This window comes from Accipiter gentilis, chromosome 34 (assembly GCF_929443795.1).
Source record: "Accipiter gentilis chromosome 34, bAccGen1.1, whole genome shotgun sequence".
Classification (NCBI taxonomy): Eukaryota; Metazoa; Chordata; class Aves; order Accipitriformes; family Accipitridae; genus Astur; species Astur gentilis.
This window is the reverse complement of record NC_064913.1, coordinates 8777889-8804620: the sequence shown is the minus strand read 5'-3', so window position 1 is coordinate 8804620 and position 26732 is coordinate 8777889.

The following is a 26732-nucleotide window of genomic DNA, read 5'->3' as shown; positions in this document are numbered from 1 at the left end:
CAAGGAAAATAAAGGACTAACTTGATCATATACATAATTTACAGCGAGTTATTCACTCAGCTGTCTCTTCCTATATAGTGCTGTTTCTGTTTTCCGTGGTAGTTTAGACTGAACAGTCACAGCTGTCTCTTCTTTTAATATTAATAGAGAGGGAGCTTTTTGGAGACATGGTGCCTGACCCAAGTACAAATTGTTTATGGCCATGTACGAACATAGGTGGCATGCTGTTTCTATAAACACTCTCGTAAACTCATAAGGGATTTGAAGACGGAGTGCACTGTAGTGGCTGTTTGCATTGTTATTTCTTTGATACTTTAATCTCTGGGTATTTTTAGGTTTATTCAATTTTGACTGAGTTGTTATATGCTAGTTTTAGTTTTGAGTCAGGAAGGAAGCATAGCTGGAAGGCATAACTGGTATCAGTTTTGTTATCTTCTTCTCTTAGTCCTTTGATTAGACCAATCCCAGAATCATCTCACCACTTCCGCATTTTAGCTTGGTTCTTTTCTGTTTGAGTATCATCAGCAAAAGAATATTCTTTTTTTTTTTTTACACCTTACATCAAAGAAAGCACAATCACAGTCCATGCTCCCATTCATTAGCTTTTTAGATTTGATTTTAACAGTAACTTTCTTAAGGAGAAATGAGACTGAGTTTCCCTTAAAGGTGGATAACTCAGTTAAACATCAATCCAAGTGTCAGGAAACAAGAAAAACATCATAGGATTTGACTGCAGTAAAGCTTAGATTTTTAAATTTAAACATGTTTTGGAAGGTTCTTCAATTTTGTTCACACATGCTATAAGCTATATTTTAATACTGTCAGAACACAGGAATAAAAAGATACTAATTAACCACACTTCATGTAAATTTTTCACTCATATGAAACATCAGTCTTTAAACACATTCTTGCAAACAGATTGAAAAGAAGTTTATATGCTGAATTGCATTGCGTCAGCCTGACTCTCAGGTCTGTTGTCTAGTGAATGTGTCAAACTGAGTGCAAATATAAATGTTATTTTCAGAAACTACATTGGTCTCTATTCACAGCTAAACTCCACAATGTTTTATTTACAAAATATAGCTATATTTCTTAAGTATTTTATTTGGTGTACCACAATATCCCCTAGTTAGTCCCCCCTTACAGTGTTCGTCCCAGAACTACAAATAAGATTGGATTCAGAAAAAGATAGCATACAGGCAGTGTTATCTAATAAATGCATATTAATTCAAACAAATAACAGATGTTTTACTTCCCTCTGCTTACTGGGCAATTTGAGCAATCAACCTTTGTTACATGAAAATTATATGAGTTGAAATTAAATTTCAATCTATACTGCAACCAAATTCCAACTTTAACAGAAGGCTGATCCAAAGTGCTGCAGGGAAGAAAAGCTAAATGCCTCCCTGCCTCCCCCCCCCCCCCCCCCCCCCAGCCAAAAAAAACCCAAACAGAAAACAAACCCAAACAAACAACAAAACCTGTGTAAGATACAACTCAGGTTTAATGCATTATTTTTCCTAGGAAACCACGTACTCTAGTAGTTTTAATATCTTAGCAAACATTCATTTATTATGATCACTGCAAATTGCACTGCTAGCAATTGGTACAAAGCCAATTTATTCATTAAATATTCAATCCATTCTCACTCACTTCTTGCTATGTCCAATCTTCATACATTTCACATAATTAAGTATTTGTCAGGTTTGCATTTCCAAGGCTTTGAGTCAAATACAAGTTTATCTGAGACAGATAATGCATAGTTTGGATTAAAATTATTTTTAACCTGTCAGGTAATATTATTTTAACCAATAAATTAAGTAGAACTGTATATACCGGTACATATCTAAAATAAGCCAGTGCATAAAAAAAATAAACATAATACACTTAGCATATATTTCATATTTCTGATTTCTTTATTGTATCTCTATGGATACTCTTTCAGGACAAGACTTATTCCTTTGACATTCTTGTATTAAGACCTCATATTTATCCCATGCTTTGAGTAGGTTCTTGTTACCAAATTCTGCCTCCACCAGAATTTCATTTATCCTCAGCCTTCATTGAGACTGGACATAAGTGTTTCTTCATATGAATGCTTATGGGCTGTGATCAGAAATCCTGCTTAATGCCAAAGTACCATTTATTTTGAAGCTAGAGCAAGGTAATTTACTGTGATTTTAAAACAAAGGTTTGTCTGTCTTCCTTGAAATCTTCTTATCCTGCCATGGTAAATTAAGACAACTTGTGTTCCCTAATGACTGTCTTTGCTAACACCTTGTCCTTAAGAAAGTCCTGTCTTAACTCTGCTACCCCTGTTTTCTCTCCATCTTTCAGACCAAGATCAGCCCCAGATGTTCATCAGTGAACTTAACTGTAGCCCTTACAGCCAGTAGCATTTTTCTTTAGGTAACTCTCTTGTTAACTTCTAGTGAAGATGGTCTGTGACATTTTTAGCTACCTGTATCCTGCTTCAAAGTGTCAGGCTCTACAAATATTATCATAACAAAGATATCCTAGCTCCCCAATTAAACATATAGTTTAACAAATTATTTTTGGTATTTCCAAGTTTATCAATAACTAGTGATCCGTACACCTATCTGTCTCTATGCAAGACTAGATAAAGGTATCCATATTTAGTCTGAACAGGTTTCAGGAATAGAGTACCAGTAATACAGTGGTCCACCTGGATTTATTTACTTCAGTGCACAACAGAAAGAGCCCAAACATAATGCTGTGCTAATGCCGCTATGGAGCTGCCATCTGGCTCACTGAGAGGTAACTTGGTGAGTTCTACTTATTATTGTACTTTATGGTATAGACATATCTGATAAGTATGCATATCTTATGAGGGGTGAAGTGTCCATACTCATCACTTCAACTACAGGCATATAAAGTGATAAGGTTAGTGCATTTTCCAACAATAATAAGTCCCTGTGAGTGGATTCTATGATACAAAGTAAAAAAAAATATTCTTTAGTGACTGCCACACACCTCACTGCCCCAAGGCTGCTTCTGTGTACAAACCCAAGATTGCAAGATTGACACCACTATAACGTTGTCCTGAAAATAACTCTCTTTTCCAAAGAAACCAACAGAAACAAACAAACAAATAAAACCCAGTGAAAGTTTAGATCTTTTGATGGTGCAACTTGTTCATGTTTTTTATAATACCAGAATTACTTGGGATTTTTCTACAAAGTTGAAATGTTCTGTGAAAAATTTTGACCTTCTAGCAAGAAAAAAGCCAAAAAGAAAATAGCAAAGATATCTGAAACAAAATATTTCAATTTACTGAACTGATTTTAGGATATTTACTTTGAGATACTTCAAAATTAATCTATTCCCACTCTGCCAAACAATAAGGTGCCTCAGTAGAATAGCATAAACATCTTGCATCCATGGATAGAAAAGGACAGCTAAGTACTGAAAACACAATTTCCATGAAACAATGATCCATCTTAGAGAAGTATTAGTATTGCTAGGCTTTTAGACACCTGACCAGTAGATGCAGCTACTTCTCAACAAGAACAGAGTTCCCAAAGTCATTAATTTTAATTCAGGTGGACTAAACTTGACAACCAGACAACACTGAATCACAGCAATCCATACTCCATTGAATCACAAAAAAACATCACAAAAGTTGTCTAACACCTATAGACACTGAGAACCCAAGAATCATCAGTAGAAGCAGTAGGACATTAGACTGTAAAAATTTGTTCAAACAAATAGGTTTTGAAAACATGCTACTGAATCTGTATTTTCTGACTATGTTCTATCAGAAAATTTTCAATCATTTGAATGTGAAATTTCAAACATAATTAATGTATTGGTTTCTTTTGCTAAGCCGGTAGGATAAGAAATTCTTCTCAATGAACTCTGCATACTGAACTCCAAATAGCTTTGACAGCCTGTATCATACATTTCTGGTAAAACCTGTAAAATTATTAGAACTATACTTTTTTTATGACAGTTGTGCAAAGCACCAAATGTTGATGACTGGGAAAAGTAACAGATACAGATGTAATGCAGACTGGGTCACAGTAAATTACCTCATGCTGCCATTAACCTTTAAGTTCTCAACTACCTAATGGCTAAGCTATAATTTATTTATTTAAATTTTTAGTAGGAATCAGTATTAAATGGAGAGTATTAAATTTATGTCTCAGACTAGTAAAACTGAAGTCAAGTCCTTCTCTTATGTGAGTGACTTAAGCAAGAGATAATACAGAAGTAATTCTGGTTAAATTAGTTGAATTCTTTATGCAAAAATGAATGCACTTAGCAAAAGAAGAGGTTTAAAACCTGCCCCAGAATATAGCCACAGCTCAAGTTTCCTCAGCTAGGATGTGAGATAGGAACAAACCCAAACCTCCAACCAGAAACAGAAAAAGCACAAGCTTAGACATCCAAGAACAGGATGCACTAATATATTCTGCATTCCTCCTTGCAGTCTGCTATTAAATGGGACATTCTATCTCCATACTGAGAGAAACTCCACAGGAACATTATTAACCCTAACCTAACCTAACCTTGTGAAAAGCCATGTTTTCATGAATCAGCAGTTTTCATAAGCAACTACATCGTCAGAATAAATACTCACCAGCTCCAGCTGCAGTTAATCCATGGCAGCTGCAGTTAATCCATGTAGTCCATCCATGACAGGTTAACTTCAGTTTTATCCATGACTGAAGCCATGCTTTAAGATCCCCCTGGAAGCAATGTCAGAGTAGATGAACTGCATTTGCCTATGGGGTGTGTTTATACCTTGTCTGACCAATCAAGAGATAAAATGTACTAGAATTTCAAGGACTTCCCTTGAGGAATGAATATGACGCAACTTTTGCAGGTAGGCTCTTTACAGAAAATGAAGGTGGCAGCCCTGCTGTTCCTTGGTTTTGTTTGATTAGTTTTACCATGTAGGAGATTTAATCTCTCTTTCGTCTAGAGTCTTAAGAACTGCAAACTGCAGGCTTGTTAATGTTATCACCTGTATTGCTTTGAAAATGCAAATGTAGAAAAAAAGTAGCTACTGTTATAAGTTTTTACATTTCATATAACACTGGAGGGTATGAATTTCCTGGGTGATTGTGACACAGCCTCAAAATTCTTTGCATAGCAAAGGGATAATACACTGTGTGCGAAACATATAGTACGTTACTACAGTTAATAGCATGGTATGAACCAGATTAGCATGAGAAGTATCAGATGCCTTCAGTTCCTAATAATACCTTTTGTGTAAATTTTCCGAAGAAAGCCTTTCGTGTAACTATCTGTCTAGACTCTTTCCTGTTTTATGAAAGCTTATGACATAAGTGTCCCCTGAGTGAGCACATATTTTTCTCTCTAGACTGATGGTTCTGAGCTAATTCATCCACCTCTGTAGTATATTATCTGAAGTGCACAGCTGCCGCAAGACTGGATCATTTGTTCTTCCTCATTACAGCTGCACCAGTAATACCACTGCACTTAAGGAACTGTCATCCTTCCATTAAAAAAAAAAATAAAAAAAAAAATCAAATTATCAAAGGCTGGAATTTATCTGGCAAGTAAACTTTCAGCAAAGTTATAGTACCCTCTCATTTCTCTAAGTTTCACTTAAATCCCAATTTTTGTTCTTTGTTACCTTACTTTGATTTGTGTTTGTGATTTTTATTAAAGAGTTAAGTAAAAATATGTGTATGATAGAAGCAGACTATTAATTCAACAAGCAATTAGCGTAAAATAGGCTGTATAGATCATGAAGACTTGTCTGCAGAGTAACCTCTTCCTACAGACATTTTTAGATAAATTTGGTATATAGTAGGTCCAAGGCATGCTACCACAATGACAGTAAGGAAAAAAGTCAAAGCATTTTGGTCAGATGATTAGTGTAATGCAAATTGTCTTATAATACATGATGAAAGTTCATTCTAGAGGTGGTTAGACCTTAAACGTGTTTTGGGTTTGTGTGGCAGGGTTTGGTATCGGCTGAGGGTCGGCAGGGCCGGCTCCTGTCAGAAGCTGCTGGAAGCTTCCCCGGCTCCAGCCGGACCCGCCGCTGGCCCAGGCCGAGCCCCTCAGCGACGGCGGCAGCTTAAGAAGGGGCAAAAAGAGAAAACCCACCTGCTGGAAAACCTGCAGCGGAGAGAGGAGTGGGATGTGAGAGAAACCCCTCTGCAGACACCGAGGTCAGTGAGGAAGGCGGGGGAGGAGGGGATGCCCCCGCAGCCCGCGGTGAGGCGGCAGGCTGTGTCCCCCCAGCCCACGGAGGTCCATGGTGGAGCAGATATCCAGCTGCAGCCTCTGGGCAAGACCACGGTGAGGCAGGCTGGGTCCCCCCCAGCCCACCGAGGGGAGCGGGGAAGCAGATGCCCACCTGCAGCCCGGGGAGAGAGGAGCCCACGCCAGAGCAGGGGGATGGATGCCCCCCAAGATGGCCGCCGCTCTGTGGGAAAGCCGGCGCTGGAGCAGGCTGGGACTGAAGATCGGCCCGTGGAAAGGACCCACGCCAGGGGAGTTTGTGAGGAACCGCAGCCTGCGGGAAGGACCCAGGCTGGAGAGGTTGGTGGAGGACTGTCTCCCGTGGGGGGGACCCCACGGTGGGGCAGGGGCCGAGTGAGGAGCGCTGCCCCTGAGGAGGACGGAGCGGCAGAGACGAGGGCTGTGAGGAACCGACCCCGACTCCCTGCGCCGCCGGAGGGAGCGAGAAGCGGGAGTGGAGGCGGGAAGGGGGGCCGGGGGGGGAAGGTGTGCTGCGGCCGGGTCTTACTTCTCATTATCCTGTTTCGATTTGATTGGTAGTAAATCACATTGATTTGTTGTATTTTTTTTCCCCCAGGTTGAGTCTGTCTTTTGCCGTCACCATAATTGATGAGTGATCCCTCCCCACCCTTCTCTTGACCCACCAGCGTTGCTTTCTATTTTCTCCTCCTCATCTCACCCAGGGTGGCGGGGAGGAGTGAGCGAGCGGCCACCTGGGCTTAAACCAAGACAAACCAAAAGTAGGTGTTCAGTTGCTCTTTGGAACAGCTTTTACTTTCAGTGTTTGATGTACTTTTTAGAAAAAGGATTCTTCTTGTATTGCATCTCCACAATGGTGTGTTTATTCTTTAAAAATGAGGCAAGTGATTGCATGTATGTAAGTACTAAGTGCCTCACCAAAGAGACAATCATCTATATTTGGAGCCTTGTCTATACTACAGGTATACAAACAGTAATTGAAAAAGACATGTTGCTCTACAAAATCAAGTTAAATGCGTTCCTTGATTTATAGTGTGAGGGAATTCCACACTTCCATGAAAACTGGTGCATTCATTTAATATCCAGTATCCATGAAAGAGTGAAAGGGACCTAGGACTGCTAGATTCAGTGGCACACTCTTTCAATAATGACTAATATAAAGGCGAGGTAGTGTTCTTCATTTCTTACCAGGATCTGATTCCTATGAATTCTGGCTATGATCAGGCCCTCTTTATTTGGGTATTGATCTGCAGTGAGCAGTTACAGGTGATGTATCTGTGACTCATTAAAAAGAGCTCTGCCATCTGGGTAACTCAGAACATGTTTCTGTTCTTTTCTCAGTGAGTTTCAAATGGTGTTGAATAATGGTCAAAAGTAGAAATGGATTTTGTTGAACAGTAAAACAAGAATTCTTTTGAAAGTTGTTAGTTATGCTGACTCATTTAATCCAAGGAAGGAAGGGAAAACGACTGGAACTAATTTGGGGCATTTCTATTTCTCTCTGCAAATTCCTGAAGATGCAATGGAATTACAAAGTAATATAAAGTAATAAAGTCTTCCAAGAAGTTGAGCAGGATGTGTATGGTTATCAAGGCACTCTTTTAGATGGAAGAGAAAATCGATTGCTAAAACCAAAAGATCCAATTCAGAATACCCCAAACCTGAATAACAAATCTCCAGCATATTACCGAGATGGTCTGAGAGCACCCATCAAAGATGGCAATAACTTAGCTTTAATTCAAAATAAACCATTTAATGTCACAGAAAACACTCTAGAATGTCCATAAAATTCACACTGCATCACAGGTACTGTAACTATAATGATTCCTTGTAAAGGTCCTGCAAGAATCTGTGGTTCATACGCAGGGTCAAAACTGAAACACTCATTATATTGAAGGACTTGGAACATTCAGGATTTGAACTGATGTAATTTTTGCTGTCCGTTCGTTAGTATAGAAATTTCAAAAGGAATAAAAGATCTGAGCAAAAATATAGTACAGGAAATTCAACATAGCTATTATAAGATGCCATTAGAAATTAAAATCATATTATTCATCATTATAATGGGAACCAGTAATAATTACAGTGAGAGACTACAAACAGCCAGAATCCATGGATCCATAGGAATAACATTCAAATGTTTGCCTAGTATTTTAATACTAGTATTTCATTAATGGCAAACAAATGTCATTGAGCCATACACTAAATAGTATTAAAATTTTGTCTGCATAGAAGGAATGATTTATCTTACAGGAGTTTGCTTGCAAACACGTCTGTAGTTCTCTGCTTTCTACAGATTAGGATAATTGAAATTTAGAGGCGGTGTGGGTAGGTTTGGCCTGCTATCACAGCAAGGCAAATGTTCATTTCAATCCTCAATACACTGTGGTTTCTGCATTGTAATAAGACCAAATCATGAACAGGTACAACAGGTTCCACTTTTTCCTAAACATTACATATTTATTTTTACACATAGTCCAAGTCTGAATGAGGAAAGCATTGACCAACCCAGTCTGAGAATTTTTAAGTTAGTCTTCTACACTGCTGATACAAAGCAACATATTTGGAAACAAGAAGCACTATCTAGGTCCAGCTAGCTCAAACCAAGTCAGAGTGGCAGACTTCTTTATATCTGTTGTCATGTTCTTAATAGCATTTTTATGTAGTTTTTGCATTCACTACTCTCTTGGTGAATTGGCTTACAAAGTTCAATTCATATTTTTCATTGTAAATCTCATTACATTGGCAGGTAACATCACATAGTGTGCGCTTTCTGTGAAATGCAGGCACTCCATAATACTATATTCTTGTTCTGTGGTTTATTGTTTATGTAAAACCAACTGTCAAGAAAATATTTATTGTTATTATTGATGTGTTATCTTCTTTGTGTTTTGTTCAGGGAGATTTTAAAAGCTCTTTGCAAAATACATGTGGAAAGTTTTGCACTATGTTATTACATAAGAAATTTCTAAAATGGTTGGGTTTTTTTTATAAAGTGCAAGTAATGACATAGTAGCTTGGATTTCCAGTAGCAGCTAATGTGCTGGAAAAAATGCATTGTTAAAATATTAATCTAAAAGGAAAACTCAAGCTTTAATACTTTAGGCAAGCTTCAGTTGAAGCTGTAGAAAGCTAGACAACTTTAATATGGGCAAAATTTGATTGATTTAACAGTGAATTCAAGATAATATTAAAATAAGGAAAGAAAGAGAAGATAACACCCAAAGTCAGGTCATTCATACAAACCCAGTATAATTTCATTAACTTCATTGGAATTATAGGATTTTGTCAAATTCAGGCTGAACTTCATTTAAAGTTTTATGAAACACTGGTTCTAATGAACAGTCTTGCATATATTTTACTTTAATAAGAAAAAAGAGGAAAGAACTACATAGACATTTCTCCTACCACTCACGAATGACTGGACAACTGTGGACAACTTCACTATGCTTTTTTTTTTGCTTTTTTTTTTCCTATTGAGTTAAACTAATAATAAGCTCAAATATTGCAGAAATACTAAATGTGCAAAGAACCTGAACTTTGAAAATGTGATGTTTAGGATCCTAGTGTTGTCTCCTCATAGAGTCTAAACCAATTAACTCATTTTTTACTTACAGAATCATCAATCAGTTCCCTGAAACGCAGTTAGTAGTAGTTCACAAAATCCTAGGGGATTTTCAAAGCCATTTTGCATTGTACGTGATGACTCCCATATTTCTAGTTCAACAAATTTAATCAATCCATCACAATATCTAGAATGGCAGTATATTAAATATTGTACATTAATCTCATACCCTGAAAAAACAGCTTCTTCTTTCTGATATTTCCACTTTCTGTGGGAGTTTGCACTGTCTGTGTAGCATCAAGACAGTATTTTTAAGCTACAGAAAAATAAATTAGCATGTGTATATATGTACCTAAAAAAAGTCTTTCTAATCATAACATTCCTTTATCCATATTATTCCTCATTTGCCTGCTTACTCATGCCCTCTGTTTCCTCATACCAGGAGCTGTGAAGCAATGCTTTTCTTCTTAACTTTGCCTTACTAGTTTCACCAGACTTTCCTGTCATGCTTGCAGCTCATAGATTTTACTAGCAGATTGATAGCTTGGTGGCTTAGTGGCAGCATTTTCTATTTGTTCTTGATTGCAAGCTTTATGGTTCTGAGTGACTTTGCAAGCTTGGGGAAGCAAATTATACAGGCTTTCTTGAAAACATTCACACTTGTGAAAAGCTTATTGTGAGAGTAGTTATAAGAAATTTACAGAAATCTTCTGGGTCTAACTTATAAAGTATGGGGTCACATTTCCCCAGGTGAAGGCAAGGCAGCAAAAAGAATCACAGAAGTTAGAATATTAATTAGCAGTTCCTTTGAATTGTCATTGTGAACAGTTTAGCATTTCTCGTGATTCTGAGCTGAATGCGATAAATAAGGCCATAGAGGACTTGAAAAAATAGATAGTGGTTTTAAATAAATCATTTAATTTCTATTTCACAGGAATGGGATGTCTGTGTCAACGACATGATTTATTTTCTTAACTGTTGTTAATGATGTAAAATACTTCAAAATCTGTGGTTTAACATAGGATATTTGGAAAACATTGATAATCATCCTCATGTAAAACTGATTTATGACAGTAAAATTTTAGGCACTTGCAAGCTTCTGTGTACTATTGGTAGAAAACCAGAGAAGATAACTGAAATTTAAAATCAATGAAGATGGATAATATATTACATTTTAATGCACTTCTCTAGCACAAATGACTGCAAAAAACCATGGTGGTCATTGTAAAGTCGCTTCTGGGAAATGTTTCACGACCCTGCTTCCTAAGCCTGAACCAGTGACATTCTGTGTCCTAAAGGAATGACAATATTTTGTGACCAATGGAAATTGGGGTGTCTGTGAGTATTTTTCTTGCTTACGAGCTCTAATCACAGTGACTACTACAATCCCTCCAAGGATCTGACTATAGACAGGAAACACTGTATGCTGCAGATATTTGGAGCTTTGTGCACGCTGGCCAAACTCAGTTGCTGATTGCCTCTCCAAATGCTGCCAAGCAGAATTCCTGAAGACTGAATTTAGCTTTTCACTTGTTTTTACTTAGCACTGATTTTCAAAAAGATTGTAGAGACCCAATCATCTCTGATACTTCAGCTTTTCATCAAATTTCCTTGAAACTGGCAGGTGGCTTAAACATCTTGCAGGTGCACACTCAGACAACTCATGGTCACAGAAGATTGTTTTCCCTTGAAGGGGTGGAGGAAGAAAAAAACCCCACAAACCTAAGCTAAATTATACTAAATATATATATATTAATTTTTCAAATCTTAAATATTCCCATAACAAAAAATTAATGTAATTATTAATGTAAATATCAAAGATCTGATGACAGAGAGTGAAGATACATTCTTTAACCAAAAAAAGCCACTTACAAGTGTAGGTAAATTTCCTTTTTAAACAGATATCCTAGGACATGCTTTAATTGAGAAAAAATAGAGTTTTCATGTCACATCTAAAGTTAGAGAATAGAATTCATTATACTTCTGCCTTAAATGCTTTTATTTGAAGAACAGACCAACTTCAATAACTCATAGTGAACTTATTTATTAGCATCGTCATTTGCATCATCATGGTATTTTCAAGATCTTGAAATAGATTAAAAGGTCAATGTGGGAAACACTCTAGAAACTAAGCAGATGAGTGGGTTGGGCCAAGGACAAGTGATTGACAATACTGCAGCAGAGTAATACTAATCCCGTGGTGTAGGCACACTGGCAGCATTTGACAATGATCATCAAGAAACATAGGCATCATAGGCAACACAGGTTAGAACATAAATGTTTAGTTTTGTAGAAAGATTGAAAAGACAATACTTAAGTGACTTTGCAAAAAGTAGTGTGAGGCTCTTCGAAAGCATGGGAATCAATATAAAAATGTTTCTCAGAAAAAAATGTTTCTTTGTCCCATCAGAGGCAATAATGAAAAGGAACACATGTAACTTAGTACACAGTTATGTCAAGGTATCCCTGTCTGATATCAGGGTCCGAGTATTAGATGTGATAAACATAGATTTGGTGGACGTAAAAACAGTTATTAACTTTTGAAATCAGGATATCTTTAACTTTTTACCATAGAAGATGATGGTTGATTTTGTTGTTAAATACAATTTTATGTTCAAAGATTATTCAAGTCTTCTTCAACCATTCTCTACCTCATGTAATCCTTAATAATATGAGATATAAAAGCAAGGTTTATAATTAATTACTGCTATTAAAACTATGTTATTTAGGAAAACAACATAATTATTTAGCTTGGTTTTTAGGTGTTACTGGTTTATCACCAGAATAATAGATTAAATCCTGCTTCTAGTCAGATGTCTAAAGATCAACTTCAGCAGAATAAATGAGGACAGGATTTTCCCTTTTGATGCTAAGGAATTGAAATGAGCAGCATCAAACTCTTAAGTTTTTTTTTGTATTGGCTGTATGTTCCAACCATGTCTGTAAGTATTTCTTGCTGCAGAGATTTTTCTTACCCCTTGGAAACCACAAATCATTAGCTTTCATTTCTTTGACTTCCATTCATTTCTTTGACTTCCATTCATTATAGTTTGTGCTTCAAAAGTTGTATGTTCTATATTAGTAAATAAATTTCCAGGAAACAAAGACTCCAAAAAATGAAATTAAAAGGTTGCATGATTTTAGTCATACAGTGCAACCAATTCAAACATAAAGTTGATTCTTCTGCCTGAGGAAAAGAAAAAAACCAAGGAACTTAACTTCCAATTTCTCCTCCATGCTCACCCAAATAGCAAGAGAGAATAAAAAGAGTGAGAGAGAGAAATGTTGAGGAAAAATAAGTAAAAGAGAAGCCAGTTGTTTAAAATCATAAAATTCAGGCTTGGAAAGTATGGAATGTATTTTGATTGCAGAGGTATAACAAATGAAGTGGGCTTTACTTCATTCATAATGAAAATATTTCAAAAATGTAAAAAAAAAAAATATCCAGTATCTGTGACTAACACATGCTTACATCAAGGTATGAATGTATGCAGCAGATCCACATAGCAAGGTCTGCTTAACAATGGAAACAGTTTACATATAATATGGTTTTGGCACTAGAGACCCATTTTTTCTTGCACAGAACCAAAACTTTTATACAGCATCAAATATCAACATGTTGCAAACTGAGGTAAAAAGGAGTTCAGTTAAAAATAAACCAAGCAAGTTCTGGGCCATAATTTTCATTCCTCTCTTTTTCTTCATAAGAACAGCTTTTGTTGTATTTCTTCCCTTAGTGTAAGGTTAAAGACTATATTTTCAGTCTTTTCCAATCTGCAGACTCCCACATACACAATTTTCAAGGACACTTTCAGACCTTAGTACTGCCAATTTAAGCCTACTTAGAATAAGCTTGCTTTTCTTAGTTACCTTCAGCTTCTAGAAGCAGTTCATTTAATGTACTTAAAAGCCCCTGAATTACAGGACTCTACCTAGGTTTATTTCTAAAACAAACAAAAAAATGGCTAGTTAGTGACTATTGAAATCACAGCTGGCCTGGGAAAGAATAGATTTACAAGAAGGAAAATAAACCACAAAGGTTTGTTTATTGCTATGTAACTTTCCAATGTTAAAAACTCAAGACAATTAACATGTCTATGGATGTCTTGCAGTATTCCTGTATGTTTAGCTATGACAGTCTCTAAGGTCAGGCCATAAAGGATTACCATCAGAAGATATCATGAGAGAATATCAAGTTCCAGATCTTAAACACCTTAAACATTTAGCTTCATAACAAATGAAGCCAACAGTGGCCCAGATACAGCTTACCCCTTTGTAGTCCCCACACCTCCTGCTATCATTAATTAGGAACACTTATTCACAGGTAATGATGGAAGACTGACAAATGTTAAGTGACAGACACCTAGTACGTGTTAAAAAAAGATATACAGTTGTTCATTAATCATAGCACATCTTTTCAGCTAGGGAAAGTATATGTCAAAAGAAAAAGGTTTCAAAACATACTGAAAAACATACTGTCAAACCTACTAAATGAGATTGTCTTTCTATTATAACAGAGATGTAATGAAGATTAAGTCAGCACTACGGTCTAAATTCTTCTTTCCAAAGGATTTGTCATTCAACAGTGTAAAACAGAAGTCAAAGATGGGTTAAAGAATGTCATTCTACCTTTCAGTATAACAAGCACTTTTTACTCGTTGTTGGGTTTTTTTAATGCTGTTCAGCTCTTTGAATGGAATTTCAAGTTCAGATCCTAAAAAAGTAACAGTTTTCATTTCTCATGTAGATTTGTATTTACCACTTTGGCTTTCCAAAATATTTTTCCTTTGAAAGTACTTATGGGAAACTCTCTTGCTACTCAAAAGAAATAAATACAGATATTAGCTAGTGAACTCTCTCTGTTTTTATTTCCTCTTATTTAAATTGGTTTTGGTAGGGAGGCAAGTTTAGCATGACCAAGCTATCGATCATTTCTCCATGCGGCAAATGTAACGTTCTAATGTCAACTCAATTATATGTATGCCTCATTAAAATGAGGATTAAATGGAGTATATGATAGTTCTCATTTCCACAGAATTCCCACTTGAATATAGGATTTCCTGGTTATTTACAATCTACAGGCAAGAAAGCATGTGGAAATAAGAAACCAAGCTTATTGGTCATTGCCAGCTGGTCATCCTGAAGCTCATTATTGCTTCCCAAACCAGACACAGTATAAGGAATAGTTTTCTAGCTTAGCCCTGTAATTATGGATATTTTACTTAATTTTCTATTCCCATTGTTAAATAGTGAGAAGATCTGCTTGCTCAGGTTCTTAATTTAAGAAGGCCACAAACAGAAGAAAGGAGAGGAGTGGTACAAATACAGTTAGACTTCAAGCAAGTATTTACTGCTGAATACAAGAAGGATGGGGAAAGGAGGAAAATTATCATCAGACAGTCTGTATTTTAACCTAGGCATTCCCAGATTACCTGACAGTATATGTAGTTCTAGCAATAGCTGCTAGGCTGTACCACATCCCAGGTAGCGTACAGTCCCCTGTATGTGGATGGGAAATACTATACAGATCTTAGCGACTGCCTGGAGAATTGAGTAGAGGTACCTGTGCGATGCCCACCACTGTTTGTCAGAACAGCGGTAATATGAGCACGCAGACATAGTCCAGAGCTACAAAAGGGGCAGAAAGGGAATCCAGCTGTGCAGAAGCATTAAGGAAATTATTTAATCTACTGCACACCCCCATAGCCTGAAGGCATGACCTAGAACATGAGATTAATTTATGCTAATGTAGTTTTTTATGGTGTCTTCTTTCAGGCACTATAAACCCAGGAAGAATAGAACTGTAAGTGGTATAATGTGATGGAGGAGCATGATGAATGAGACGATGACAACAAAGGGAAAAAAAATCCACAGGCAATATGTAACAAGTCAGGAGCTTCTTAGCAATCATAAAAGATTTTGCTTTTTTACGATAAAGGTTAACATATGCAGGTGTGTTAAACACTAGTAATCTATCTGTACAAGTTTCTGCATTATAATCACAAGGATGGGTTATTTTCAAATGCCCCTTTCTATGTTAGTTGATTAAATAGTTCAATAAAATCAAAATCAAACCAAGTCAAGGAAGTAGACACCCTGTATTTTACAATACAGTATTAGCAGCAGGACTTTGTTAAATTGAAGGTCAACATCAGGTTTTTATGAATCATACTGGTTCAGCTTTATGAGAAAAATAACCTTTGAACTTCAAGTTTCCAGATGTTAGCATTTGCTGCGTAATGGTCAAAACAGATCCATAACTGTAACCTACACTGAGAGCTGGCGGGCCTCCATAATCAAGCATATCGTATTATTTGTTAACTATATCACCATAGCTAGGGTGTGTCATACATATGGACAGAGTTTTTCATAAATCTTTATAGCACAATAGTCTCCAAAGGAATCTATGAGAAATTAAATTTTCTTGAGATAGTATATTTATTTTCCTTTACTTCAGCTAGTCTCCTAATAAAACAATTTTCCCTAAGAGATCCAGAAGAAAATCAATAAGCAAAGGAAAATTTAGTCTTATATTGATTTATTCAAATAAATTTAAAGTAGTTGTCAATCCCAGTGCTTCAGTGCCTCACCTTTGCATGAAAATGCACAATAACACAATAAAAACATATATGACATACGGTTTAATCAAAACTGCCCCAAATCCATTCTGTCTTCTCTCCCAGAACTTACAGTGAGTTCAGTGTTCCCTGAAAATTTGGTCTCTGGAAAGCCTTTTGTGGTGGGAAGGAAGAAGGTGCCAGAGTTCGGGCCTCTTCTCAGAGGAAGACATAGCAGCTACCTCATTTATAAAGAAAGAAACCTACCTAGATCCTTTCTGCTGATCTCAGCTGCATATGCAGAAGTGCTTTTCTTACAAATACGTACGTAGTGTGCTTAAAGGTGGAATCTTAATCTGTGGTGGAATTACAAATAGGACAAAAAGCACTATGAACAGAGCTCAGAGGATGTGGGGGTGAAACCAACCACCCATCTTCTTGTAACCTGGAAAATAGATGAAAACATAATTACATCTTTTTGTGGGGTCTCACAAAAACACAACCTACTTCTTTAAACCATCAAAAGCATAGTACTTCAGATTGCTTTATTCTGTGACTGAGTCTCCAGTGCTCTGTGCAAGTCTACAGTGAGTAAAAGGTAAGAATGGAGAGGAGGTGGAGGCCATGGTAGTCATCTGGCCACCTAGACAGTGTTGTATAATTCCTTCTATATTTAACATCATTAGTATACATCCCTTTCCGTTATTCTGATTTATTGTTTATTTTTTGATAGTATGTGGCAACCTGAAGGCAAGAATACTATTGTAATAATCATTAAGCAAACACAGAAGACAATTCATTACCTGTCCCCAAATTATTTATAACCTTATTGTAAGGTGAGGATAAAAAATAAATACAGATAGGGAGAGAGGGCAGTACCTGGATGGATTCTGACCTTCTTGTCCTGATAGCTATAACCATATCAGAAAAGTCTGCTGGCGTCCCAGCTATGGAGATTTGCAAAAGCAATTAAGTCTTTCAGAGATATTTCTGGGAATCTTTTTTCTCAAATATGAAGAATTATTTTTAACTTCTCTTCCTCTCTCAGCCATTTGTGGCGAAAAGATTACCATGAACATTACGCTGAGAGGAGATTGTCATAAAATTAAAGAGTTATTCAAGGTTGATAGAACAAATAGCTGTTTCCCGAATCTTTTCTCATGACTGTCAACAAAGTTTATGTAATTCTTAATACTTTTTTTTGCTTTTCTCTCCTTTTGAAAGACATGTTTGTTTGTTTATTTAAAGACAAATGCTGGCAGGCCAATGATTATGAGAAAAAATTTACAAGAATAAATCAGGCAACATTTGCCATGCATGTATAAAGTTTGATAAGGAACTAAGTATTTCAATTTCATGCCTATGATATGAGGTTCCAAACCAGAGTAAAAAACTGGTATTTGAAAAATTACTTTTGAGCTACTAGCAATGCAGTCTGATCAATTTCTCTTTGTGAAGGACTACAGATGAATAGCAATTTGTAATTTTTCAAATTTTTTTTCTTTATTTTTATCAGACGTGTGATATGAATTTTTTTTATTATTATTATTATATTTTTTTTTAAGATGCAACAAAACTCACAGAAGCTTGTATAAGGTAAGATAGACTCATGGGCAATCTTATGTGTTCAGGCTTACCCTGAGTGGCAGTTTTGAACTCACTTTACAAAAACCCAGTAAACAAATACGGTTCATGTAAATTTTTTTAATGAGAGGATTGATTTATGAAAAATGCATAGGGTTCATTGTTCAGTGAAATTGTACATCTAATATCAGAAGTATTGAAGAAAAATTTCAGTTTATAAGATTGACATAAGAGAATCGAATCGCTGCATTTTGCAAATGTAGGTTTGGACTGAGAAATGAAGCATCCCCCGTGACTGATGTTTCAAATTACTAAGAGCATCTTCACTTCTTGATTATGTTTGGAAAAAGAGACAAATATATTGTCAGAATAAATATTACCTGCCATAACCTTGTGTTGCTATCATAGTCATAGGAGATTTTAACAGGAAGATTGTTTATATATGCTCTATAGTGTATATAATGTGTTTATATTCATAAACTTCTTACATTTGTAAATATATTTAAATGTTACCTCAAGTTTGTTACATTGACCCCAATGTACAACAATGAACAATGAACAACACCCCTAAAAGGAAGAAAGATGGTTATTTGGTGTCCACACTTGAAAAGAATCTTTTTGTTGTTCTTTTTGACATTTACTGAACTCCTTGTGCGTGAGCATCTGTTTGCCTCTGGAACAGCCTAGAAACAGTTTTCTAGTTTGGTTTGAGTTAACTTTCCTTTGCATCTGTTCATTTCGTTTAGTATAACATTCCCTTGGATGTATTCAAAAATTTAATAGAAGAGTAAATTGAAGAAAGAAAAACTTCCTTATATGAACATTCAAAATTTTTATGGAAAAATCTACCATGAAGAACAGACTAATTAATTCCACAGTTCTGGTTTGCAATATATATTGAGAAGAATTGTTTGAAGTGCTTATTTGCATGACAATATCCAGACTACACTTCAAACTCATAGCTAGCTACCTCATCAGACTAGCCCCCCCCAAAAAAAAAAATTTTTTTTTTTCATTGATCTCAGTAGTGGTGAGCTGGGTGATTTCATATATATTCTGGAATTTACACACACATGATTTTGTATAACTAATTTGTCTTATTCTCAAGTTAAACTACTCCCTAACAACTGGCAAGAATCTCACACTATCAATCAGGATGAAAAAGTACTCAAGAGATGCTTGGTTAATACACAGAAATAAAACATGTCACCAGCAGGATCCATCAGAGCAGACATTTTCCCAGACTTCTGCATCCTAATTCTAATCCATCCAGTCATTTAATTTGATTACAATTAGCATCCTCTTTGATGATTTCTTTTTCAATCTTTTCAGCTGCTATAAAAACTTTAAACTGATCCAAATGATATCTTCTCATCCAAGTGGAATTTGAATTTAAACTTCAACAAGCAGCTTGACGTAACTGATCCTCTCCTAGAAGGCAATTCAGTAAGTATCATTCCGAAATATTTGTTTAGATAGACCATATGACTGAAATACATATTATACAACAAAAGGAATTTCAGTTAATCTTAATCTTCCAAATGACTGCTTTCATTTTGAAAAGATAAAGAAATCCCGATTAAAACTTAATTTCTTCCATCACTTCATTCCATTTCAGTAAATAGGCTGAAACGGCAGTATAACCCCAGCTGTAACTATGCCATATATTCCTTTTTCCCCCTTTTATCTGTAGCCTCACCTACCTCACAGTTTAAATCTAATCAGTAGTCAGTCATGTTGCATATATTTTGTAGCACTTCTGATGTATCTTCTTTCTCTGTAGGGGATTCTTACTGTTCTTCAGTTGTCTCAGGAGCACACAGCAGCTAGGTGGTCTTGAGAGTCTGACTCTGATGCATGCGCCCATTTCAGGACTCTTTACAATAAGATTTCTTGCAGATGCTAGACAGAATGTCTACTTCTTGCTTTTAAAATGAAGATTGGGGTCTTTTTAGAGATTGTTTTTCTTTTGTTAACACTTATCTCCACAACATTGTCACAATTTCTCTAAGCATCCAATATCCTTGAGTTACATGTACACAGGAAAAACTTGGATTTAACAAACAAACAAAGGGGGTAACTATACAGGGATCATACAGAAAAAAATGTGGAAAAACATATATAGAAAAAAGATCTTTTTTCTCACTTTTCAAAATCAAATATCTTAAAACACAGTAAAATCCAGGATGGACATGTAACATTCATATTTTACCTGTTTCATTTGGCTGAACTGATATAAACACATTCACCAGTTAATAATGATATATGGGGGAAAGCAGCATGAATTTAGTAATAGAATCTAAATGTTATTTTAAAGAAAGCACTTTTTATTTCATGTTTACTAGCGTAACACTGTAGTCAGTTAAAGCTAAAAAGTTGTTGCTTTGGCCAAATGCTTTCCTTACAGTTGCATCTCCCAACCCACCCACCCCCCCCCAAAAAAAAAAAAAAAAAAGAAAAAAGGAAAACAAATGGAGGCTGTGTCAGGAAAACCAAAATATTATTGTCCTTGGTCTATAAGCTATTACTGTACCTAAGTATACAATGGGATATGCAGTCTTCTGTTTTTACAAAAACCTTGCAGCTTTTTGTAGATATTAATTTTTGGTGCAGGAACAGTAAGTATGTAATTTTCTACATGCTAAATATTGAAAACAAGTGGAAAAGGAGCTTGGGAGGGTGGTCCACATAAAGGGAACCTACATAATCTTAAATAGGGTTTTTTGTTTGCTTAGGGGTTTTATTTTTTTGAAGCAGATATGTTAGATCAGATTATTAATTCAATTTAGACATCCAAAATAGATGTGAGCTCTACAGGTGCCTCAAAAAGGCTTATAAAAGACAATAAAGGGTGCTCAGATGAAGATGTTTATATTGATCCTAGAAGGATCATAGCAGTCTCTGTATGTGGTCTTCAGCTGTGAGACAGCTAATGTCAAATGACAGAAAACATTGCTTCCACTTCTGTAAAAGCCAAGTGTTTGGTTTACATTTTTAAATAATTACTATTTTTTACAAAAAAACCTCCCATAAATTTCATTGTCAAGAAAAGTTTATTGAGACAGAGCTATTTGATGAAAGGAATGGAAAATGGGGAGAGAAGTGGATTTGAAAACTACCCCTTTTTTATTTAAGAGCTATTTTTACACAGGCATGACCTTTTTCTGGATGGCAAAATCAGTGTTTCATAGACATCTGTGTGTTCATCTTTGAAGAACTACCAGCAGAGTTTCTTCGACTCCCTATCATTTCTGAACTTGGAGATAGTGAAAAGGTGCCACCTATTTTGTTGTGCAGATCCCTTCCAGATACACACACATCCTAGTGCTGGCTGAGCTGGCAACAGTGGAGCTTAAGGACTGATCAGAACTGCACTGAAATAAACCTGACACACTATACCCTAGGCTTAATCATTTGACCCATGTCCCAGACTTTCTGGTTGTGCCTAAAAGTACACTGCTGTAAACACAGCTGCTCCTCGCCTTCCCTGGAAAAAAAATGTTGCCAAACATATCCCATAATCTCTATGTCCTCTGGAGAGATCCCTATTTCCTAGCTGCATCTTCTTCCTGAGCTCTGTACCATACAGCTCAGCAGTGCTGCACACAACATGGCATCAAGGGGTAACCTAAACACATAATAACAGGAGTGTTCTTCCTTCAGCCCATGACTCAATGTTGTAGCAAAAAAGTGTTGAAAGCTTTTTCAGAACACGATGAATGTCTTTTTCATCACAAACTAAAACATTTGTTTTGGTTTTATTTTTCCCACACTATTCATTCACTGGTAATCTCTTACCAAAATTGTGTTCCAAATTAAAAAACAAAACAGAATCGGAAATTATGGTATTTCATTAAAGAAAACCCCAAGCCCCACAACAAGCAAAGCAAAAAAAACCCAACCAACCAAAAAACCTTTTCCAAATTCATTTAAAATCTTTTTTCTTTAGGTTTAGTATTTCAGTCAAACATTATTATGCTTGCAATCTGACGTCATGGTTTAAACCCAGCCAGCAACAAAGCACCACGAAGCCACTTGATCATTCCTCTCCCCCCCGCCCCCTCCTCGGTGGGATGAGGAGGAGAAAATAGAAAGAAACGCTGGTGGGTCGACACAAGGGCAGGGAGGGATCACTCACCGATTATGGTGACGGCAAAAGACAGGCTCAACTTGGGGCAAAAAAACCAATGTAATTTACTACCAATCAAATCGAACCAGGATAATGAGAAGTAAACCCAAACTTTAGAACACCTTCCCCCCAGCCCTCCCTCCTTCCCACCTCAACTCCACTCCCGCTTCCCTCTCCCTGCAGCGGTGCGTGGGGACGGGGAATGGAGGTCGGGGTCGGTTCCTCACAGCCCTCGTCTCTGCCGCTCCGTCCTCCTCAGGGGCGGCGCTCCTCACTCGGCCCCTGCCCCACCGTGGGGTCCCTCCCATGGGAGATGGTTCTCCACGAACTTCTCCATCGTAAGTCCTTCCACGGGCTGTGGTTCCTCACAGCCTGCTCCAGCGTGTGTCCCTTCCATGGGCTGCAGTCCTTCAGTCCCAGCCTGCTCCAGCGCCGGCTTTCCCACAGAGCAGCGGCCATCTTGGGGGGCATCCATCCCCCTGCTCTGGCGTGGGCTTCTCCACAGACGCCGAGTGGGCTTCTGCTCCCCCACTCCCCTCCGTGGGCTGGGGGGACACAGCCTGCCGCCTCACCGCGGGCTGCGGGGGCATCCCCTCCTCTGGCACTTCTCCTCCCTGTCTTCCTCATGGACGTCCGTACCCACAGAGGGCTTCCTCTCACATTCCAATCCCCTCACTCACTGGGGGTTCCCCCTCTTAACTCCATTCTCCCCGAGGCACTGCCACCGTCGCTGAGGGGCTCGGCCTGGGCCAGCAGCGGGTCCGGCTGGAGCCGGGGAAGCTTCCAGCAGCTTCTGACAGGAGCCGGCCCTGCGGACCCTCAGCCGATACCAAAACCCGCCACACAACCGCAAAACATCTGAAAAGGCTGGTTTCTCTGTTAAGGGTAAAGTGCTTGTACAGTCTGAGTAGACTAATAAATGGAGCAAAGGGGTATTTTAAGACCCAGTAGGAATCAGCTTCTTTGCTTACACATTTTTTTTGTTTGGGCATTTGCAAGGAGGGATTGCTGTTTGACGGTTTTGTCAGGAATAATTTATTTCAATGGAAGGAGGTAATAGATGACAGGCCACCTTGGAAAGACTACCCTGAACTGTGTTCTCTGGTTAATTTGCAATGGCTGTTAGCCAGAGTACAACAATTTCCATACTAGAGATCGCTCTCTGGGGATCTGATACCCATGCCAAGAGTTCAAGGGACACAAAACAGGGAAGTGGATAAGAATAGGGCAAATCCATATAGATTTCAGAAGCTGTAGTTTTTGCTTGCAGTAGGGAGTAGTCATCATGATTCTGGTCAAGAATACAGCTGTTTTGAAGGGGATAAATTTCTACTGTATTAATGAATATAATGGGGGATGTGGGGGGGAAGCCTGTCAAGTCCATGCCTCATTAATTACACTGCTGTTCGCACAATGGATATATGTGGAGAATAGGCACTGGTAGGTAGAATTAATTTAACAAACCTTAAATACCTAAAATATTGATATCTGCAACTGAAGTACCCACTTTGCTATCTTTTCACTATCACCGTGTAGCTAAGCCTCTTTAGGGAGCCATTTATTTTATCTTAAATTAAACATCTATAATAGGTGTCACAAGGAGAAAGAGAACACCAGGTAATGAGGCACTGCCAAGGGCAACTTATTAAGCAGACCAAGTAAGGGATAGGCTGCATCATGACAAGCTTTACACCAAGACTCACGCAGATCAAATTGAGACCACAGTTACCAGTGGGTTGGCACAGTCAAGCCTACGGAAAACATGACACCGGCTCGGACCAGTCTGGGAGTCATGCTCCGGCTTGTGACTGGGTACGAACACGTAGCTGGTACACTACATGTACCTTCCCCCTCTACGTGATGCTGGGTGTTGCATGTCCATGTAACAACGCTTCGCCCCAGTCTCTCTTAAGGGGTTAGGAGGGAGGTTATAAGCACAGGCTGCCAATGAAATCAGTCCATGAGGATACCATGATACAGCTTTTCAGCAGTTTCAGGTTGTTTTCTCCTGTTACTCGTCAATCCATAACCTATACCAAGACTCATCACACTCAGTTTTGGTTGTATTGTCCTATCTGCCACTGCAGTGGACTCAGATACTCCATTCTTGACACTCCCATGGAGGCAGGTCAGGTGTAGGTGTCCATGAAGTAGTTGCCAGCAACTAAATGAGATGAATCCACTCCCAGTGTGATTAGCCCTATGAGCACATTGGTATGGAAGCAATACATTTAGTATTTAGTAGGCATACATATAAGGAACTCAAACAGAGTTTGAATATTTTTTTTTTTTTTTCTGAAAAAGCCAAGGTTATTTTTAAATTGTAATAAGGCAACCCGATCAAGGATGGCAACTAGATCAAGTCAAGCTGTGCTCAGCAGTGTCCCTAGTTTTTTATTAGTTATGTAGAAATTGAGAGAGATGCCAGTGGAAATTGCAGTCACTTTTCTCAAGCAGCAGTCCTAATGGATGCTGTGAAATTTTCTGCCAGATACATAAATCTCAGCACATAGAACCTATGTTTTTGTTACCGCCATTTTAATGAGAATCTTATCTTGTAATATTGGCATTAATGGCCATGTCAATGGTGGAAAACCAACTTTATTCACAGTTTACTTCTTATTACTTCTTACTTAATAGCCAGACACTTAGAGATTTAAAACGTTAATGCTTTCAGTAGTTCAACTGGCAAATAAAAAAGAAGGAATAGCAACCAGTTTTCTTTTTCTGACCTCTTTTTGTCACACTGTCAGTGTAACAAATAATGCCAGCTGCTACTTAAATTAAATGGAAACATTAAACTAGATTTTAATTAAAACTCTTTTCCAATATATGTCATGCTTTGTATGTGGCAATGAACACAGCCTGTGAAACTGTTCCAGGATAGAACTTTGAAAACTTTGAGACATGAAAATGAGTTAACAAGAACCATCTCAGCAGCACTCCTCCCTCAGGAACAAAGGATATTTAGGAACAATAAGGTGAAGGAGTCAAAGCTCAGTCAATAAGGAAAAGATCGCCACAGCATTTTGAGGAAGTTGAACCTTGTTTCATTGCGGTCTGAAGCTGTGCAGAATAGGCCTTCTGACAGTCCACCTTGCCACCCCCAGGGCTGTGCTGGCAGGTGCAAGTGGACTGCACAATATCTTTTGGACAGTCAACAAAATCATGAAGAGATGAAGTAAGCATTTTCAAGGTTATAGTACTATATTCTTGCCCAAGGGGATCCTCCTCAGGGAAAGAGTGGTCATTCAATAGGATCTGATATATTTATTCCAAAACCTGTTGTATAATTATTATTTCAGCTGAAATAAAGTTTTTCCAGGCTCAGATAGGAGTGGTGTGAACTCCATTGGGGAGTGTGAATACCTGCATCACAGTGAACTTTGTGTGAATAGTTTAGTCTCATCTCTGTATGTTAGTCATGTATTTTATTGTCCGATTTGTATTTATTCAGCAGATTTCTAAGAGCAATCAGCTTTCTCTTACTACTTTCTTTCTGGCATATTTTTCCCTCTTCCATTTTCGATCTCCATTTCACTGTCACTGTTTCTGTCTTCTCCTTTTTTATTGTGCTATGTCTTCCGATGTCTTTTGCTTCATACAAATCTTTTCCATATATTCTTCATCCCCGTGAGGAAGGAAGAAACCCAATTGGTTGAATAGTTACAATAGCATGCCAAAGACCAGGGGCTTAAATGTCAGATACGCACTTGAATGTTCATTGCGAAGACTGTGTATCTTGGCTGCCACTAAGCTAACACATGGAGAATTGAACCAGGTATCTCTAGATTATTGCTATAGCAGAACACCTTGTTTCCCTGGGAACTGAAGACCACGCCTGTCCACTTGGAAATTCTGGCTTCAGAGTGTGCAGCTCCCACCTCAGTCAGCTACCTATTTAGGGTGGAATTCATCACACCAACAGGTCATAAGCCTGACATGTAGTATAAGCAGGTTGGTATGATCTCCTTTTAATCAATAGATAGAGAGGTGAATATACCTAGTTCTCTGTGGAGATGATGATGTAAGCTTATGTTATACTTTTAAATTAGGTTATTCTCATTCTTGCTATTCTAGACAGGCAAAGGATTTCAAAGAAAACAGGTCTGTAGACGGGAATTTCAGCGTTACACTGCATAACAAGAAGGGGTCAAAAAAGCAGCACTCCAGTCCTCTCTTTTTTTCTCTACCCCCAGCACATCAGCACCACAACCTCCTACTTCACTTTACCTCACACAGAAAAATATTTGTTCTTGTCTGTTTGCTTACAAAGTGTATATAAGTCTTCATCAACACTGGAAAAGTTTGCAAAATCACAGGTGACTGAGCTTAAAACTAGCTAATCGCATTCACACATAGCAGCACAGACTGTTTTATAGGATGGTTGTGCTCTAGTATACCACCACATCACTTGCTAAATAAAAACCAAAGAACTTTGTCCAGATGATTTTCCATTCTGAGGCAACAGTTACAGACAATGGTTTTTCTTGTTACAAACATGGGGGAGCGGGGGCTAGGAAAAGAAATAACTGGAGCCAAATCAGTTCTCATGCTTGGTTATAATATATGAAGAAAAAAAAAAATCAACAAAAAACCCAAACCTCTTCCTCAAAAGTTCTCCCACCTTTTTGTAATCTCTGAAAAGTTTTAAAATGCACTCTGTCTTGTCACA